This window comes from Lolium perenne, chromosome 3 (assembly GCF_019359855.2).
Source record: "Lolium perenne isolate Kyuss_39 chromosome 3, Kyuss_2.0, whole genome shotgun sequence".
Lineage (NCBI taxonomy): Eukaryota > Viridiplantae > Streptophyta > Magnoliopsida > Poales > Poaceae > Lolium > Lolium perenne.
The window spans coordinates 303,643,071-303,656,292 of record NC_067246.2 but is presented as its reverse complement, the minus strand read 5'-3'; positions in this window follow the sequence as shown (position 1 = coordinate 303,656,292).

Genomic DNA, 13,222 nt, shown 5'->3' with positions numbered 1-13,222 from the left:
GCTCGGGGCAGGCGAACATGGAGTAGTCGTCGGGAGAGAACGATATGTAGGAGGCGCTGGAGCGAGGGAGGCGCGCGGCGAGGAGGCTCCGAGACGGTGGCCGGAGAGGAAGGCCGATGACGCTGAGGCGGCCGCGAGGCACTGGGGAGACGGCGACCATCAGGGGGAGCGCCAGGAGGGGGCTCGGCGGCGAGCCGTGGGAGAAGGCGACCGGCTGGGGGAGGATGCCTGCGCGGAGGGGGTTCGGCGGCAAGCGGTGGGAGGCGGCGACCGGCACGGAGGGCAAAGTCGATGCGAGAAGATTTTGTTTTTAATCTAGTGTCTGGCTTGAGTCAAAGGTCACGGAGATGGGCCTAGCCCAGAAGCAGAAGTCAAATCTTCTATCTTTCCAATAGCACACCATATAAAAACCGCTGGATCCCCTCAAAAAAAAAAAAAAAACGTTGGATCTATAAATCTGAATTGATTGGAAATCTGAGATGTTGCCATGCAATCTTATGGGGAGAGAGCCTGCCGGAGGTTCTCTCTCACGATGTTATACAACCACGCATATATTAAACCCTACAATCCTTACTCTCGGTGAGAACACCACCACACAGTCCTTCGGTTGCTCCATTATAATCGATTTCACCTGTAATCAAAATTAGATAGGCAAGACGTAAGGTTATTACCTCATCGAGAGCTCCGAACATGGGTAAATCTTGATCTTTTCTTGTCTGGTATCCGATATCTCGTGCTAATCTACAGGATTCTGCTAACCCTAAGCCCATCATGGTTGGCATTGCCGAGGAGACACCTCTTCAGTGACCCTACGAGTTCGGTAATATGTGTTCGACACCACTTCTACAATCAATACTCAATAACAGGACCTGGATGGATATTATGATTCCCACACATTCCAGAAAGATCTTTATAGGTTGAACCACGATTTTACGGATTCAAACAATCCCATATTTTGTTCACATTGTCTCATGATATTTTACTTTACCGATAGTCGGTCGTCGGTATTACCATACCAACTTCAATCTCGTTCCTAGCAAGTATTCTTTACTCATACTATAACACATCATTCACTTGTGGCTAACGCATTAATCACTTGCTTGCAAGCGATATAGAATGTGTGTTACCTGATCCGGCCTTGAGTATATCTATCTGTTACGTGGATGGACAAATCACACTCTTGATACATACCACCCAACCAGTACTTTCTAAGATACGTTTATCATCATCCAATCACGAAGCGACGTTTGATGCCCTCAAAGTATTCTTCCGATACTTTGGAGTAGCATAATCTCCTCGTCCGAGGATTGGTATATTTGACATTGTAAAGCTACAAAAATTTAAACATTGATACAATCTAATTGCTTCGCTTAGCTAGGTCATGTCCATCATGTCATTTTTCTAATGACATGATCCCGTTTTAATTAACAACACATGTATATGGTTAAAAAACCTTAACCATCATTAACTAACATAATAGTCTAGTAGAGGCTTACTAGGGACATGGTGTTGTTTACAAACTACATATGTATTAATGTTTCCGCTTAATACAATTCTACCATGGAGTATAAACATTTATCATGAATAATGAAATATGATAATAACCTTATTATCATTGCTTCTAGGGCATATTTCCAACATGCATCAAGGTGGGTACTACGATGGCGAGCTCATTTTGGTTATGTCCGATCCGAGTAGCTTCGATTTGTGGATGACGAGTCGAAGCTAAACCCTTGCTCATCCGTGGAATAGCGACTTTCCATGGAGACTAGGCAGCGATAGCAACAGGGAGCTTGATTTTGGGAGACTGGTGTCACGCTCTATTTGGGAAGAGGGAGAAGGAACCGAAGCTTAGCTAGGGGTTTTGGAAACAAGAGAACACATAAGAAGAAAGTGGGAAGGAAATGGTCCCATGTTGGGAAGAAAATCCATATGTTGTCTACCGAATCGAACTTTAGAACTCGCGTTTTGTTAAATTTGGGCGAAAATGACACTCTTACGAGCATCTTTATCCCTTTTAGGTCCGGCGCAATCCAATACGTTGTCCGGCGTCCCGCCCATCCCCGCTACATAGGGGACGCTTCGGGGACGCAAGACAGAAAAAAACCTGTGTTGCGAGTGGCGGGCTAGATTCGTCGGCCATGAAGAGAACCGAAGCGCTGGAGCTTTGCCTTAATGGTGACGACGTTTTGCAAGCGGTGCAGGTAAGATGTCTCGTTAGCATTGCGCCACCTCCACGCGTCGCCGCCGTTTGCGTTCCCACAAATCTTCGCGCGCCTTCACCACCGCTTCCCGCGTCTTCTCTCCACCTCTCCCCGCACCGCTACAGGCTATAAAAGGCCGCACCCACCCGCTTTCGCCACCACATCCGCCGGCAATCCTTCCCTCTGCCTCTCCACCAAAACATGCCTCATCGCATAGCCACCACCTTCGCCATCATGAGCCGCGCTGAAGGCGGTGTTATGGGTATACTTCATGAGAGTACCATCGACAGTGCCTAGATCCGGCAAGCCCGGGTGACCCACAGATGGTGATGTGGCATGGCCCATCGGGCAACCCCGTTGCTGTAGATCCTGAAGGATGAAGTTCATCCCATGATCAGGGAGCCGGATCTAACCAACCTACGAAGGAGGCTGGATCCGTGGAGGCCCGTGAGGTACCCGGATCCAGTACGACATAGATGGAAGGCTGATCCTTGACGTACACGACAAGACATTGTACCGTAGTTAGGCAACCTGTAATCCGGCTAGGACTCTCCATGTAAACCCTAGATCCGTGCGCCTTTATAAGCCGAATCCTGGGAGCCCTAGAGGCACAACCACAACTCATTGTAACAACGCGAAAGCGCCCAGATAATTCCAGACAAGTAGCAGTAGGCCCTGTCTTCGAGCAGGTGTTCCGAAGCTAGGTAAATCGCGTACCACCGTCCCGAGTACTCTCCGCCCTATGGCCCCTACTTCTTTTCCCCCTCGTGAGGATCCCTCTTCCGAGGCACCGTCGAATAGGCAACGACAGTTGGCGCCCACCGTGGGGCCTGCGGCGTCAGGAGGCCGGAACCGGGAGGGTTTCGCCATGGGAAGCTACGACGAATCCATCGCCGTGGGGTGTGTCCTTTACGCCGGGAACTATCCAATCGTCCCATAGGACGAGTGCTGGATTTCGGCTAGGACCAACCCCATCAAGCTCTCCATCGTCCCAATTGGCGGCATTCACGTCTTCATTGGCGAAACTATCGATTCCGACGGAAACGTCCTGGTAAGTAACGCTGACGCGACCGCCGCTGAGCAGGACGCAGTCGCGAAAATTCGATCTAAGATGTTGGAGCTTCCTACGGAAGATTCCGCCTTAGATCTGGAAAGTTCAAAGCCCACCCAATCCGCCCCTGAGCAGGAAACAACGGCGGAAGACCAATGCAGATCCGTCTGGGTCTCCCAGGTGTTAGAGAAGCAAATGTGTCACTTCGTGCACTTCCTCGCACATACCACTGGAACCGCTCTTCCTCAGGAAGAAGCCGGACCCATGCAGGATGAGGCTGCCGGAACCGGCGACGCCCCGGAACAGCAGGAGGCTAGCGGAGATAGCAGCGCACCGGATCAGCAAGAGGGTGCCGGAGTTTTTGAAGAATCAATCCTGGGCAACCTAAGTCCAACTTCTGACGATGCTTCGTCCATGAACACAGAGGAATTCGACAAGGCTTTGAAAGAGTTAGAGGGCAAAGAGGAAGCTGAGGCGGAATCTGCTCCACCTAAGCAGGTCCTAGTGACCATAACTGGGTTAGGCGAGAACGCTGATGAAGAAGAGACTCCCACCGGCGTAGCTCTCCCTAGATCGTCCACTTCGGATACTCCGCCATCGCGACCTCGCCGCCATGCCGCGTCGGAATCCGGAGAAGACAACATCTCTGGGGACAAGGATTACCTGACCCTGGAAGAACTCGTGGAGCAAACAGGCATAGGAGCCTTAATTCACACAGAAGTCCTAAACAAGCCTATAACTCTGGAGCAAGCCGCAGATCCGGTGGCTCTAGAAGCTGCAAGAAAGGAGATGCTGGCTACCGCCAAGAGAATTTCCACCACCGCAGCGGCGATGCTCGAAGAAAGGCAAGAAGCTCAAGACGTAATGGATGGTTTCCTTCAAAGAGAGCGCGAAGCTGTTGGGTCTTTGCAGAAGAACAAAAAAATCCGAGAACATTGGGAGACTATGATGAAGGATGCTCATAAGGAAGCTGACAAGATCCGGCGGGACGCCATTAACCCCCGCAAGATCACCTTCGCAACTCCCTCCAATCAGCAGCCGCTCGCAACTTCAAAGGAGAACATGCAGAAGGCCGCGGAGATTCTGGCAAAGAACAACGAGGAAATCGACATCAACCACCTCTGCACACTTGTCGCTTCGGCGGTTCGGCAGCAGAGCAAGGCAGACACTTCGCGCAAGCTGGAATCTAACCCAGAGTTATGTGTGTCCACTGCACAAAAGGACGCTTCCAGAAGCAAACACCGCGACGACGAATCGCTCACCGGATCCTCGGAGCGCAGAAGGAGAACCAGAGAGCACCCAAATCCGATCCCCGTACCGTCAAAGACGCCTCCGTCTGACCCGAAGAAGGGAAAGGATGCGATGTACACTCGCAGGGACAAGTACCGGAACCCGTCACCTCCGCCCAATGGGTACCCGCGTCCTCCACCTTCTCGCCACCGTAGTCCAGCCAAAAACGCCAAACCCCACGGGCCTGGTGGAATCAACATCCGCGACAACGTGATCCCCCAGAGGAACAGGAACATAGAGCGCACGTCGGAACCTCGTCGGAGCCGGAATGAGGAGCGCGACCTGGAGCCTCGTGATTGTTGGAGATATGCCCAAGAGGCAATAATAAATGGTTATTATATATCTTTGTGTTTATGATAATGTTTACATACCATGCTATAATTGTATTAACTGAAACATTGATACATGTGTGTTATGTGAACAAACAAGGAGTCCCTAGTAAGCCTCTTGTATAACTAGCTTGTTGATTAATAGATGATCATAGTTTCATGATCATGAACATTGGATGTTATTAATAACAAGGTTATGTCATTATATGAATGATGTAATGGACACACCCAATTAAGCGTAGCATAAGATCAAGTCATTAAGTTATTTGCTATAAGCTTTCGATACATAGTTACATAGTCCTTTCGACCATGAGATCATGTAAATCACTTATACCGGAAAGGTACTTTGATTACATCAAACGCCACTGCGTAAATGGGTGGTTATAAAGGTGGGATTAAGTATCCGGAAAGTATGAGTTGAGGCATATGGATCAACAGTGGGATTTGTCCATCCCGATGACGGATAGATATACTCTGGGCCCTCTCGGTGGAATATCGTCTAATAGCTTGCAAGCATATGAATGGTTCATAAGATACCACATACCACGGTACGAGTAAAGAGTACTTGTCATGAGACGAGGTTGAACGAGGTATAGAGATACCGATGATCAAACCTCAGACAAGTAAAATATCGCGTGACAAAGGGAATCAGTATCGTATGTAAATGGTTCAGTCGATCACTGAAGTCATCGTTGAATATGTGGGAGCCATTATGGATCTCCAGATCCCGCTATTGGTTATTGGTCGGAGAGAGGTCTCAACCATGTCTACATAGTTCGCGAACCGTAGGGTGACACACTTAAGGTTTGATGTCGTTTAAGTAGATATGGAATATGGAAATGGAGTTCGAAATTTTGTTCGGAGTCTCGGATGGGATCCAGGACATCACGAGGAGGTCCGGAATGGTCCGGAGAATAAGATTCATATATAGGAAGTCATTTTCTAGGTTTGAAAATGATCCGGTATTTTTCCTGGAAGGTTCTAGAAGGTTCTAGAAGAGTCCGGAAGAAATTAGCATGGAAGGTGGGGACTCCACCCACCTTGGCCGGCCAGCCTAAGGGAGGAGGAGTCCCAAGTGGACTCCTCCCCATGGTGGCCGGCCACCCCACCAAAGGAAAGGGGGGAGTCCCACTTCCCCTAGGTTTGGTCATATGGAAGGTTTATGTTGGGGTCTTATTCGGAGACTTTTGACCTAATCCTTGGGGCTTCCACCTATATAAAGAGAGGAGGGGAGGGGCTGGCCGGCCACTCAAGCCACCACCTTGGCCGCACCCCTTTGAGGGCCGGCGCCCAAGCCCCCTCTCCCAAACCCTAGCTACCTCTCCTCCACATACAACTCCCGCATACGCTTAGGCGAAGCCCTGCCGGAGTTCTCCACCATCATCATCACCACGCCGTCGTGCTGTTGGGATTCCAAGGAGGATCTACTACTTCCGCTACCCGCTGGAACGGGGAGAAAGGACGTCGTCATCAACACCGAACGTGTGACCGAGTACGGAGGTGCTGCCCGATTGTGGCACCTTCAAGATCTTCTACGCGCTTTTGAAAGCGGCAAGTGATCGTCTACCGCAGCAACGAGAGCCTCCTCTCGTAAGCTTTGGAAATCTTCAAGGGTTAGTCTCGTTCATCCCCTCGTTGCTCCCATCTTCTAGATTGCATCTTGGCTTGGATTGCGTTCTCGCGGTAGGAAATTTTTTGTTTTCTATGCTACGAATCCCAACAGTGGTATCACAGCCGTGTCTATGCATAGATGGTTGCATGAGTAGAACACAATTGTTTTGTGGGTGTTGATGCTTTGTTGTCTTTAGTTGTAACATCCCAAATTTCAATAAAAAGAAAGTTAGAGAATTCCAGAGATCAAAATTTCAAACCAACAAATTTTTTTTAAATTGCATATAGTGCCATGCATAGGACTTGTGCATTTGAGTGATATGCCATGATGATTGTTATTACTTGTATGTGCTATGATCTAAAACCCTAAAGTGGTCATATGAAGATCACCAACCAAATAAATCAAAGAGAGAAAGAAATCAAATAAATGAAAAACCCTAAAACCCTCACATATGGCTCTATGCCATTTTTATAAATTTTGACCCTAGACCAATTTGGTCTTCACCATTAGTTGAATAATGTTACTAAACACTTATTACAACTTTTGGAATCAAAGAATCACAATTCAAATGAATTTCAAATGCAAATCTTGCTCACATATGATAATGGTCAAAACTGCAAATTATAGTCTGATCACTACTTTGAGCCATTGCAATTCAATTTTCTCAAACTAAATCTTGCTAAATATTTGCACCACTTCCAAGTCAACATCAAGGTGAACACTTTTTGTAAAGATCACCATGCCAAAATCTTTCTTGATCAAGAGCTATGCTCAACCAAAGTTGCAACTTTTTAACATATGCAACAATCTCCCACTTATCAATTTTTGCAAAACTTTGAATTCAACAATTCCACCACCACCTCTCATCATCTCTGGTCATTTAGAACTCAACTAAACACACACCATTAAAATTGGTCAACCATTTGAATTAAACCAAATTTAGACAAAATTCACAATTTCCAAATATGGAACTATTTGACACTATTTGCTATAGTGCTCTACACCTCTAATCTACATCAAACCTACACCAAATGGTCCCCTGGTTCCCTCTAAGCCATTCAATGATCAATAGAAACCCTAGGGAGAGAGAGAGAGCAAGGCTAGACATGGCCATGCCGGCCATGTCGCCAACCCGACGCCCTCCCCTCTCTTCTCTCGTCGCCAGAGCTGGACACCATGCCCCATCGCTCCACCTCGCTGCCCTAGCATCGCCTAGCATCGCCACGGTCGAGGAGAAGCTCGACACTGGCCGGAACGCCCGCGCCCAGCACGGCGACGCCATGCCGATGACGTCGCGCGTGTGCACGCTCGCAGACGTCACTGGCCACGCGCCGCGCGACACCTCGAGCCCGCCCTGGACCACTTCTCAGCACGTTGAGCATCACCGTGCCACCGCGACACCGCCAGACATCACCACGACCAGACCCTGGACCGCCGCCGCCGTAGACGGAGAAGAAGATCCCGTGAACGCCGCCGCCCGACATGGAAACAACGCGAGCTATTCCGACGCCGCCCGACCAAGCTGTCGCCACCGTTCGCTTCGCCTGGACAAGGAGAACGTTGCCACGCCCTTGCCTAGCTCGACCGCTCGCCGGAAACGCCGCGCCATGGTCGACCACCTCACTGCCTAGCCACCTTCACTCGATTATATAAATAGGGAGTTCCCTGGACAGAACCAAGCACACCATCCCGATCACCACTCACCACCGCTTCGCCCAGCACCATTAGCCACCTCAATCGCCGCCGGAGCAAGGCCAATCACAAGATCACCGCCACGGAAGCTCTGCAGCAATCGCCGGCGATTCCGACCACCTCAGGCGACGCCACTGCTACCAGGAGGCTCGCCGTCGTCCACAACTTCGTCAAGCATACTGCCAACCCTAGCTGGAGCCGCCGTAAGCCCTCCGACCCCCTACCTGAGCCGCCGGCGAACTCTCTCTCTCGCCGGCGAGACGATGAACCAGAGACGTTAGATCGCCATCTAATCCTACGCTCCAAGTTGAAACATACCGCTTCGGGTTTAAATAGCCGCTGACATGCGGGACCCCCTGGTCAGGCAGCCCACGCGGGCACAGACGCGTGGTGGGCTGGCCTTGGGCCGTTTTAAATCTTTAGGCCCAGTTAGTTTTCCCGCCGGCCTGTTTAATTCAAATTCTACTTTAAACAATTCCAAACAATTTCAATACTGCCCAAACTTTGAAATTCAATAGATTCAAATTGGCTCAACCAAATTTAATGAACTTTATATTGATGGAAAGCTAATGAAAATATCTACAAAATGCCACTGGTCCCATGACCAGATTCATTGTAGAATTAATTTGATAAAAAGGAGAAGGCAGGGACTTTTCCCTATCCAAACAATTTTGAGAACTACCAAGGCAAGCTAATATTCTTGCAAAGTGCAAAGCCCCTTGGGGCAAGGCACCATGAATCTTACCTTTTCTTACATAAGCCTATCCCAAGTTTATACTTTACAAGTTTTTACTTGTTTTCTCAAGAAGTTACTTTTATAGTTAACTTTGGTCAAAGTAAAGAAGTTTACTAGAGTAGTAAAAGTTAGTCTCCATCAAGCAAAGCAAGATAGCACCCCTCATGATTTAGAGCTAGTGCCAATGAATAAAACTTGACTACTCTAGATGGGAACAATGTGACTTGAAATGAATTTGAAACCTTGGGATGATGATGCATTCCATTGAATGATTTTTGAAGGTGAATATGACAAAGAGAAGATGGTGATTTTTGATAAACATGATGTTGGTTTGAATGCGATACCTTTCCAATTAGTAAGTACCCCCACAATACCTGATTATGGGTAGGGCTTAACTGGAAGTTTATGCATCTTAGTATGGGTTCCCTCTGAACACACATCATAGGGGTTACGCTTGAGGCTGCCTCCGTTGTTGAGAAATGATGTGAAATTGAGGTGAATTGTACGGCCAAGCCCTGTGCAGTTCCCAGGTTGACAGTTGGTCTTCACTGGGAGGCCAAGCTCATGGGGAGAGGTGCTCATACTAGGATTTGTAAGTGAAAGGTTATGGTTGATGATCCGCGTACTGTGTTACGATGATTCGGGGTAATCCCGACGGATGAAATCAAATGTTGTGGCACAAGTTTGCAACCTCTGCAGAGTGTCAATCTATTCGAATAGCCGCGTCCACGGTTACGGATGGTTGGAAAGGCCATACAGTTTCCGATGTCATATCTTTGAAAATGAGGTTGATTTGAGATGGTGAAATGACTTGTGGTGAATTGAATTGAAATCACCACTTGAATGGTGGGAATGACACTAATGTTCCCACTTGAGTTAGTTAGCACTTGAATAAGCTTTTCTCAAATACTTGTGAACTAAAATTGGAAATAAACTAGAGCTTAGCAAACCATACTAGAAATGTCTAGCACTTACATTAGTATTAGTTTGCGAGTACTTGAAGTACTCACGGCTTTGTCCTTGGCTATTCAAATGGCCAGAGTATGAAGATGAACAAGGAGATGACCAGCAGGACGCCTACGACAACTAGGAGTCTTCCGACGTCAAGCGTTGGCCTGTGGACTAGAGAGTCCTTGTATCTTACGCTTCCGCTATGAACTTATGTTTGTTCGTTGATCAATAGATCAACTATTCGTGTAATATGGATCATGTGATTCCAATTTGTAAGACCTTATGGTTTGTAATAAATGATGACTGTGATACTTAACTATTATGCCTCGCAACAACAATATTCCTAGGATTGCGATGTATGACATAATAGGCATCCGGACTTAAAAATCCGGGTGTTGACAAGTTGGTATCAGAGCCATTGTTTGACCTTAGAAGACCTTAGTTAGAATGGGCGTTCTGAAAAACTTAACTTTGAAATCAAGTGAAAGAAAATATTTGTGAAAATTTACTTACATTCTTGTCTTTGAGACTTTGCCAAAATTTGATGAGTCATGTTCTATCTTATTTGAATCAACTTAAAATTTTGCCACACTTTGCACTCTCTAACTTACTCATCCAATTCTCTTTCAGATGGAGCCGAATGAACCCATCAACACCAAGTTTTACCAGCTTGGGAACGGAGGGAGCTTGATCTTCGAGCACGACCTCAACGCCGTCTCTGACTTCCTTGGGCGCCCACACCCCGAGTTCCACGGGGTTCAGCTGGACGACACGCCCGGAGGAGAGTTGCAGTGGGTGATCACTGCCGACTTGAGGGGCAAGATGGAGCCTCCCACCTCGGAGAGGATCCTCTTCTCCTTCCGCGAGAGCAACTGGCTCGATGGACTCGCACGTGGCCTTCAGGAGGCACTTGCGCGCCTCTGTGGACAGAACGTGGTGCGCATCCTTGCATCGCGCTACACACAACTTGTGAGGCGTGATGCCATGGGAGTGCCCATGGAGCTGCAGCCGCACCCGGAGTTGAGGCACCATGCTGAGCACCTGGACTTCATGCTCTATCAGACTCAGAAGGACCTCGACGCCACTCGCGCTTACGTGAACCAGACCCATGCTCACATCATCGAGCAGGGTGAGGCGATCAAGCTACTCAACAACGACCGCAAGAGCCTTCGCCAACAGCGTGCCAAGAAGGACGCTACGATTAAGCGCCTTCGCGCCAAGATCGCGTCACTTGAGGCCACTGTCAAGGCCCAGGAGGATCAGATCAGAGAGCTGGAGGATGACGATGGAGGCATCGACATTCAGGGAGGAGGAGCCTTCCTGAGCGACGATGACGACTTTGAGGAGGACGAGAACACCGAGGAGGAGGACTACGAGTTCCTGGAGGCAGGACCCGACGACTACGTCCCGATCGATGTCGAGGATGAGGAGTAGTTGCACTAGTTTCACTTATGTAGGTGTGAGTTGTATCCCGTCCCTTGTATCGTAGCATGAGAATGGTTCTTAAAACCATTGGAGTATGTGTGTGTTAGTTTGTACTATGTGTTGAATGAATGAATGAATGTTATGTTTGTCATGAAAAGATTACAAGTATTCAAATGTTTTCAAACTTAACCAAAATGAACCATAGAATGTTCCCTCTTATCTCATGATCTTCTATATCTTCAGATGGCCCCTCCCAATCGCACCAACGACGCGATGATGCAACTGCTACAAACCCTGCTTGCCGACAGGGAGACGGAAAGAGCTGAACGCCAAGCCAACATCGCCGCCTTGCAGAACATTGCCAATCAAGGTCCTGGAAATCATGACCACCCCGGATCCAAGCTCAAGAACTTCCAGAACACCAATCCCCCGGTGTTTAGCAAGACCGAGGAACCCCTCGACGCCGACGACTGGCTCCAGACTATGGAGAACAATCTAGAGGTAGCCGGAGTGGAGGCCAACGAGAAAGTCCTGTTTGCCACCCACTATCTCGCTGGACCTGCCCGCGCTTGGTGGACAAGCACCCGTGCCATGAACGGAGGTCAGTTCATGACTTGGGAGGATTTCAAGCTAAAGTTCAGCAAGTACCATGTACCCCCGGGTCTTATCAAAAAGATGAGGGATGAGTTCCGTGAACTGAAACAAGGTCGCATGACGGTGGTTGAATACCACGACAAGTTTCTTACACTGTCGAGGTATGCCCCTGATGAGACCGACACCGTTGAGAAGAGGAAGGAGAGATTCCTGAACGGACTGCATGATGAGATGCAGACTGTCCTCGTCAACATCCCCTTCGCCGACCTGGAAGCCCTTGTTGACTCCGCCATCCAGATGGAGGGCAAGCTGAACCAAGCCAATGAGAACCGCAAGCGCCGCATGGCGAATCAAAGTGGATCAAGCCACCCCCAAAAGTATCGCCCTAGCTCAAGCGGAGGTTTCACTCCGAGAAACAACAAGCCACCGATGCAGAACTCGCGCCCCGGTTATCAGAACCGGAGTGGAGGAAACTCCAAGCCAGGAGGTTACAACAACAACAACTACAACAACAACAACTACTACTACAACCGCGCTCCACCCAGAGCCCCCAACAACAACAACAACACCAACACCGCTCCCAGAACCGGAAGCAATGTTGTTCCCGTTGCGAACAAGCAGGACAAGACCACCATCACTTGCTATGAGTGTGGTGTAGTGGGGCACTACTCCAACGAGTGTCCCAAGCGTCTCGCCAAGCTCGCCGGCAACACCGCTGCACCTGCTCAGCAGCAACGCCGTGTCTCCACCGGCAAGAAGTTCGCCCCCAACAACCCCAATAACCGCAACGGCCGCCTCTACCACATGAACGCCGAAGAAGCCCAGGAAGCACCAGATGTTGTACTGGGTATGTTTTCTGTCAACCACATCCCTACCAGAGTGTTGTTTGATTCCGGAGCATCTCATTCTTTTGTCACCGAAGACTTTGCATCAACAAGTAAAATTCAACCCCTCAGTTTGAAGCATGTTATGATAGTTCAAATTCCCGGATCAACCACCAAAGCTAGAAAATTTTGCAAAAATGTACCCATCAAAATCCATGATGTAGATTTCTATGCCAATCTAATCATTCTGGGAACCAAAGGTTTGGAAGTCGTACTAGGAATGGACTGGATGTCCAAACACAATGGATTGATAGACTGTGCCAAGAAAGCCATAACCATGACTAGCAGCACCGGTATCGTAGTAGAGCACGTCTCTGAAAAACTACCCAGAAAATTTACCTGCAACCAAAGTGTATCCAAGCCAACTCTGGATCAAATCAGGGTCGTTTGTCGCTACCCTGATGTGTTTCCGGATGATCTACCCGGTATGCCCCCGGATCGGGATATCGAGTTT